This window comes from Chiloscyllium punctatum, chromosome 16, assembly GCF_047496795.1.
Source record: "Chiloscyllium punctatum isolate Juve2018m chromosome 16, sChiPun1.3, whole genome shotgun sequence".
Lineage (NCBI taxonomy): Eukaryota > Metazoa > Chordata > Chondrichthyes > Orectolobiformes > Hemiscylliidae > Chiloscyllium > Chiloscyllium punctatum.
Window position 1 is genome coordinate 69,556,618 of NC_092754.1, and position 7,071 is coordinate 69,563,688.

Consider the following 7,071-nt stretch of genomic DNA (forward strand, 5'->3'; position numbering starts at 1 on the left):
GGCCCCAGTGCATAACCCTAGTAGGACGTTTTCCCCCCTCAACAGTACCCTCTGACTTATACAGCAGGAAGAAAATAAAAATAAGTCGTCCCTCCTCTCCCAGGAACCTCTGCTCTCCAACTTCAAATGTAAAACCTCAACTCAGTGACTCCCCACTCCTGGGTTGCTGCTACCGCTGAAGAATAGAAAATGTCACCTGTTTTTTTTGTGGTTAGCACTGCTGCCTCACAGCACCAGAGCCCCGGGTTCAATTCCCCTCCCACGTCTGCGCGGATATCCTCCCACAGTCCCAAGATGTGTGGGTTAGGGTGAATTGGCCACGCTAAATTGCACCATTGTATTAGGTGACGGGGAATGGGGCTGGGTGTTTTGCTCTTCGACGGATCGGTGTGGACTTGTTGGGCCGAAGGGCCTGTTTCCACACTGTAGGGAATCTGATCTAAAGTTCTGGAATTTATATATTGATGAACTGAAACCTGCAACCCCTTCTAAAAAATGAAGGATTCAGCAGCGGTCCAGGTTTCTGCCAAACATTGCATCGGTTGCAAGACACTGTGATGTTTTGCTATTAATTCTGTGTCTTATGATCCTGCAGCACAGCTACCCGCAGAAGGAACAGCGCTGCAGAAGCTAGTGCTTCCAAATACACCTGGGTGGGCGGGGTTTACCAGGAGGGGCGGGGTTTATCCTGGGGGACGGGTTTTAGCGGAAGGGCGGTGCTCATCTCGTGAGGATCGCGCGCTGGTAGGCGGGGCGAGGCTCAGCGGACGATGCGGCGCGTCCAGCGTGGACGCACGCGGCTTTGTGGGCGGTTGCGCGTGAGGGAGGGGGGCGTGGTTTTGACTCGCGCGGGGTTAGCGGCGAAGGGGTGGGGTTTAGTGCAGGAGGGGAAAGAGGTTTGGTTCCCAGAGGCGGGGCTTTGTCCCGAAGCGGCGGGGCTTATGACCTGCTTCAGGAAGGGGCGGGGTCTACGAGTTGCGTTCGGAAGGGGCGGGGTTGACGTGTGACGTTCGCGGAGGAGGGGGCGGGACAGGACCTGGATCAGTGGGCGTGGCCATCCCGAAGCCGGAAGTGTGCCCGCGGCCTGTTTCCTCTGCTGGAGCCTCGCCTGCAGCAAGTAAGGTAAAGCTTTATCAATATTTCCTTTTACAGAGTTTGTATTTAATAACCAGTAATGGATACTCAATATCATCATAAAGTCCCAAAATGCAATTCATTTCAATCCATTGCAGATAAGCACTAAGAGTTAATTTTCTACAGGATTCAACAGTCTCAGCACTAAAATGGTCTCACAAGGGAACGGCTGTGAATGTTATCACTTGGTGTCCTGTTCACACAGATTCACCGATGCTGAGGCAAACGTTCTTCATTGCCTTACAGCATCCTGTTATCACTTGGTGAGCCCAGGTGTCCCTATCTTTAAGTTCTCTCCTCTTTCTGAGCCTTCCTACCTGTTTATTTTCTAGTGCAGTAAATGTATTCAATAATTCAGCATTACATTTTAGTCTGAATGTTTAAAGACAAGTTTTAAGGCTATAGACTTTATCACCCAGATGCCCACACTCTCATTCCTCCCTTTGATTGCACCGCGATCACTGAAAGAGAAGGCTAGTCCAAACGAATGCCCTTCAAGGTGGTCCAGCCATCAACATCCTGTAGAGCAGCACCACCATCTTCACAGCTCATCTGGTCATATTTATCATCACCATCGACACGTGTGGGTGAGCCATCAGATCGCGAAAGGAACATCTTCTGGGGCAAATCTATATCACTAAGGGACCTCATAAGCCTAGCAATTAAATAGCTAACAATACCAATACCGACAAACAGACATAGCTAAACTGATAAGCCAATTGTACCATCGGCCCAATCTGCAGTTTCCCCAACTGGTCCCTTCAGTCATTCTGTCACGGAATACCTGGATCACTTCTTGTATCTTAGTTAATATTGCCAGTGAGATTGGGAATGCCCATAGTGCGTTTATCTTGGACAATGGTGCAGACCTCACCCTCCCGGGCGAGTATATAGCCTAAGGCACACCGATTCTGCATAGAGTAAAGACACAGGTCTGATAATCCCAGTTTACTCTGTTCCAGAGCCTCTTTACTCTTATTTCCTTAAATGGTCAGGCCACAAAAGAGGGAATTGAGGTTCTGTTGACTTGTCACCCCTGCCGATCCTTCCAACCTCAGGGTACTCTGGATTCCCCAGCCTATCGGGTGTCCTGTATTGTCACCCAGTCCCTTGGGATCCTTTCAGTTGGAGCAAGGTTGGCTGAGGTTCCATCGACTTGTCCACTGGCCTGGACAAGGTACTGTTGTGGGAACAAGGGCTCCGATAGTGACCTTATGAGGGACATCTTTGCCATCCAGGACAAGGAAATTGGTAGCTTTACCTTAGCTGAAGAAATAATAGTCTGGTTTGGTGTATATTAGGGAGAGTTTGTCAAAATAGGTTACTGAAATGTTACAGCAGGGGGTCTGGTCAGGTCTACAGGAGTATAGGGTCAACGTTTTGCAAGAGGAGTCGCTTTAGCACTGTACAAAATGGGCCAAGTGACTTGAGCACTCGCAGTGTATGGGAGACAATGGTCCTCAGAATGCTGTTCCCATTGGGCTCTCCCTTAGCTCTATTGTTCATGGTCTTGGTGACAGTATCAGGTTCTGAAAAGAGAAAAGGCCTATAAATGCACAAGGGAAGGGTTCCATTCCAGGTCCATGTGCCACATAAGGCCTGCTGTACCCCAGGCAGTGTTACACCAGCTGTTTGTATACACAGACCGGAGGTATTGGAAAGTGATATTTCTCTTCACAGGATCGGCAGTAGGAAGTCTGACAAATAGAATGGAATCGGGGACTGATTGGTGCGGCCATTCAATTGACAACGGTGCAGTTGGACGCAAGCTGAGCGCCCAGCGACTGTGACCGTCATAGGGGTGGGAAGTAAAACCTGGAAGGTTTCTCCGTTCTCCGTTAATATTACATACAAAGTGTCGTCCATTGTCTGAGCGAATGCACGCAGGTATACTGAAGCGGGGAATTATTTCCTTAAACAAAATCTTCATCACAGTCTCAGCAGTAGTGTTAGGAGGAGGGTAGGCTTCAATCCACTTCAAAAAGACATCAACAATAAGCAAAACATATTTATAGCAACTCAACTCATTTCTCCAACTCAATGAAGTCCAGTTGAAGTGTCTCCAAGGGACCCTCCAGCAAGGGAGTTCTCGTAGAGAGCATGTTCTGCCCTGACTGGGAGCAGAAGAGTTTGACTGAAGTGTGTCTGTGTTAATGCCTTGATGTCTCATTTTGCTCCCACCTTCCCGGTGTCATTAACCATTTTGTGTCTGGTCCTTCCTCAAGAAGCTGCATTGTAGCTGAATTGACACTTTTTTATTGCTTCCCAAAATCAGACCTGCTCACTCTCAGCAGGATCCCAATGTTGTGAAAGATATTAACTTTCAGGTGGAGGTATCCAAAATTCAGAGAGATGTCAGTCTTGATGTTTTTGCTTTTTCTGCCCCTGTAAGATCCTGAATCAGCACCTTCAGGGGAATTAGTTAGAGCGCAGTGAGAACAGAGGGGATGGGAGAGTGGGATGGTACTTTCAGTTTTGTGGAACAACAAAAGATTATTCCACAGAAAGTAGAATTGCTTGTTCTGAATTTCTACCCTGTACTGATAGTGATGACTTTTGTAATCTCTTTTTGCAGAGTATATGAAAATCTGAAGACTGAAGTTTCAAAATCAACGGATGAAGGGCTTATTCCCGAAACATTGACTCTCCTGTTCCTCGGATGCTGCCTGACCTGCTGTGCTTTTCCAGCGCCACATTTTTTGACTGACTCTCTAGTGTCTGCAGTCCTCACTTTGATGTCAATGTCTGACAGTCTCTGAATCCATCGGGACCACAACGATTTTTGACTGTGATTTCTGTGAGAGGGATCTACACTTTTTGGTTCCTGTTTGAGGACGTTTTCAGCATCAGTGGGACTGGACGAGAGATCCCACTGTTGCAGCGCACTGTGTGTGGAGCCTGAAACAGTGATACGGCCTGGGAAGGGGACTTCACGGCAGGGAGGGGCTCTACACGTGTTTGTGTGCAGCTGAAGCTGTGGCCATGGAGGAACCTGAGGAATCCCGCCCTGTGGAGGAACTGTGGAAGTGTGGTGACTGTGGGAAAGGCTTCCTTGTCCCACCTACCCTGGAGACTCATCGACGCAGTTACACGGGGGAGAGGCCATTCCTCTGCACCGACTGCGGGAAGGCCTTCAGATATTCCTCTCACCTGTTGGCCCACCAGCAGGACCAAACGGGGGAAAGGCCCTTCAGCTGCCCAGAGTGTGGGAAGGCCTTTACCCAGGCCTCCACACTGCAGAGTCACCGGCGTATCCACACGGGGGAGAGGCCCTTCAGATGCCCAGAGTGTGGGAAGGCCTTTACCCAAGTCTCCACCCTGCTGAGGCACCAGCGGGTCCACACAGGGGAGAGGCCCTTCAGCTGCCCCGAGTGTGGGAAGGCCTTCAGTAATTCCTCCACCCTTGTGACCCACCAGCGGGTCCACACGGGGGAGAGGCCATTCAGCTGCCCAGAGTGTGGGAAGGCCTTTACCCAGGTCTCCACCCTACTGAGGCACCAGCGTGTCCACACGGGGGAGAGGCCCTTCAGCTGTCCTGAGTGCGGGAAGGCCTTCAGCGATTCCTCCACCCTGCGGAGTCACCAGCGTGTCCACAATGGGGAGAGGCCGTTCACCTGCTCTCAGTGCGGAAAGGGCTTCACCTGCTCCTCCAACCTGCGGAGCCACCAGCGTATCCACACGGGGGAGAGGCCCTTCAGCTGTCCTGAATGCAGGAAGGCCTTCAGTAATTCCTCCGCCCTGTTGAGGCACCAACATGTCCACACGGGGGAGAGGCCATTCACCTGCTCTCTGTGCGGGAAGGGCTTCACCTGCTCCTCCACCCTGCAGAGTCACCAGCGTATCCACACGGGGGAGAGGCCCTTCAGCTGCTCTCTGTGCGGGAAGGCCTTTACCCACGTCTCCTCCCTGATGACCCACCAGCGTATCCACACGGGGGAGAGGCCGTTCACCTGCTCTCAGTGTGGGAAGGCCTTCACCTGCTCCTTCAACCTCCAGACCCACCAGCGGGTCCACACGGGGGAGAGACCCTTTAGCTGCCCAGAGTGTGGGAAGGCCTTTACCCAGGTTTCCACCCTGCTGAGGCACCAACGTGTCCACACCGGGGAGAGGCCCTTCAGCTGCCCCGAGTGCGGGAAGGCCTTCAGCAATTCCTCCACCCTGCTGACTCACCAGCGGGTCCACACGGGGGAGAGGCCATTCACCTGCTCTCAGTGCAGGAAGGGCTTCAGGTATACCTCCCACCTGCTGACCCACCGGCGGGTCCACACGGGGGAGAGGCCCTTCAGCTGCCCCGAGTGTGGGAAGGCCTTCAGCACATCTTCCACCCTGCTGAGACACCAGCGGATCCACACCGGGGAGAGACCGTTCACCTGCTCTCAGTGCGGGAAGGGCTTCACCTACTCCTGCAACCTGTGGAAGCACCAGCGAGTTCACGTGCCATCGCAGGGGGATTGAAGGAATGACGGCCGAGTGCCATTATCGATTGGACTATCAACCCGGTTCCGAGGTCTGCCGGATTCAAATCCTGCCGCGACAGATGGCAGAATCGGTATTCGGTCAGAAATGTGGAGTTCGGAATCTAACAATGAGACCGTTTCAGGGAGGGGGTGGTGCAGGGGAGAAAGCCCCCATCTGATTCCCTCTCTCCCTTGTTAGGGAAGGGAACCACCATTGGGGGAAAGGATTCACTCAGTCGTTCCAGCTGCATCCTTTACCCGGTCTGGTCTACACGTGACTCCAGACCCACAGCAGTCTGGTTGACTCTACACTGCCCCTTCCTGGCAAATGAGCAGGGAGACACTTACTTGGAGACAGGGTATGGGTTAAAATTGCTGAGTGAGGCAATACTTCCTCCGGGTTACAGCTGTACCAAGGATCCAATTACAAAGGGACAACTTGGTGCTGGCCAATAGTAAAAACAGTGAGGGGGGTGGGACAGGGGAGGTGTGGTGTGTGCACTTTGACCTTGAGCTGTTCAAAAAGCACCTGCTGTTTCTCTGCCTTTTTGCTGGTGGGATCTGAAGCTGTAACAAAGTTGGGTTGCAATAAAGGTTACCTGAACTTAACACCGGCCTCAGACTCTCATTGAAAGCTTTGAGCTCCAAGAGGTTTTTGTTTTAAAGCTGCTCATTTCTTTCAGCCTCCTGCACTAAGTTTAGAACATGGAACATAGAACAGTACAGTGCAGAACAGGCCCTTCTGCCCTCGATTTTGCGCCGACCTGTGAACTATTCTCAGCTTGTCCCCCTACACTATCCCAAAATCAACCATGTGCTTATCTAAGGATTGTTTAAATCTCCCTAATGTGGCTGAGTTGACTACCTTAGCAGGTAGGGCATTCCACCCCCTTACCACTCTCTGCATAAAGAACTTGCCTCTGACATCTGTCTTAGATCTATCATCCCTCAATTTGTAGTTATGTCCGCTCGTACAAGCTGACGTCACCATGCTAGGAAAGAGTCTTTCACTGTCTACCCTATCTAATCCTCTGATTACCTTGTATGTCTCTATCAAATCCCCTCTTAGCCTTCTTCTTTCCAATGAGAACAGACCCAAGTCTCTCAGCCTTTCCTCATAAGACCCTCCCTCCAGACCAGGCAACAACCTGGTAAATCTCTTCTGCACCGTTTCCAATACTTCCCACATCCTTCCTGAAATATGGGGACCAGAACTATACACAATATTCCAAGTGTGGCCGCACCAGCGTTTGTATAGTTGCAGCATGATATTGCGGTTCCGGAACTCGATCCCCCTACCAATGAAACCTAACACACCGTGTGCCTCTTCACAGCACTATCCACCAGCGTGGCAAATTTCAGGGATCTATGTACATGGACTCCAAGATCACTGCCTTCCTGTTATTCTTCCCAAAGTGAATCACCTCACATTTAGCTGCATTGAACTTCATTTGCCACCTCTCAGCCCAATTCTGCAGTT

General features: G+C 51.2%; 1 pseudogene; it reads left to right on the forward strand.

Moving 5' to 3' along the window:
* Positions 1–6,200, forward strand: part of LOC140487204 (uncharacterized) — a 62,333-nt pseudogene extending 56,133 nt beyond the window's left edge.
* The last annotated feature ends 871 nt before the right edge of the window (positions 6,201–7,071 follow it).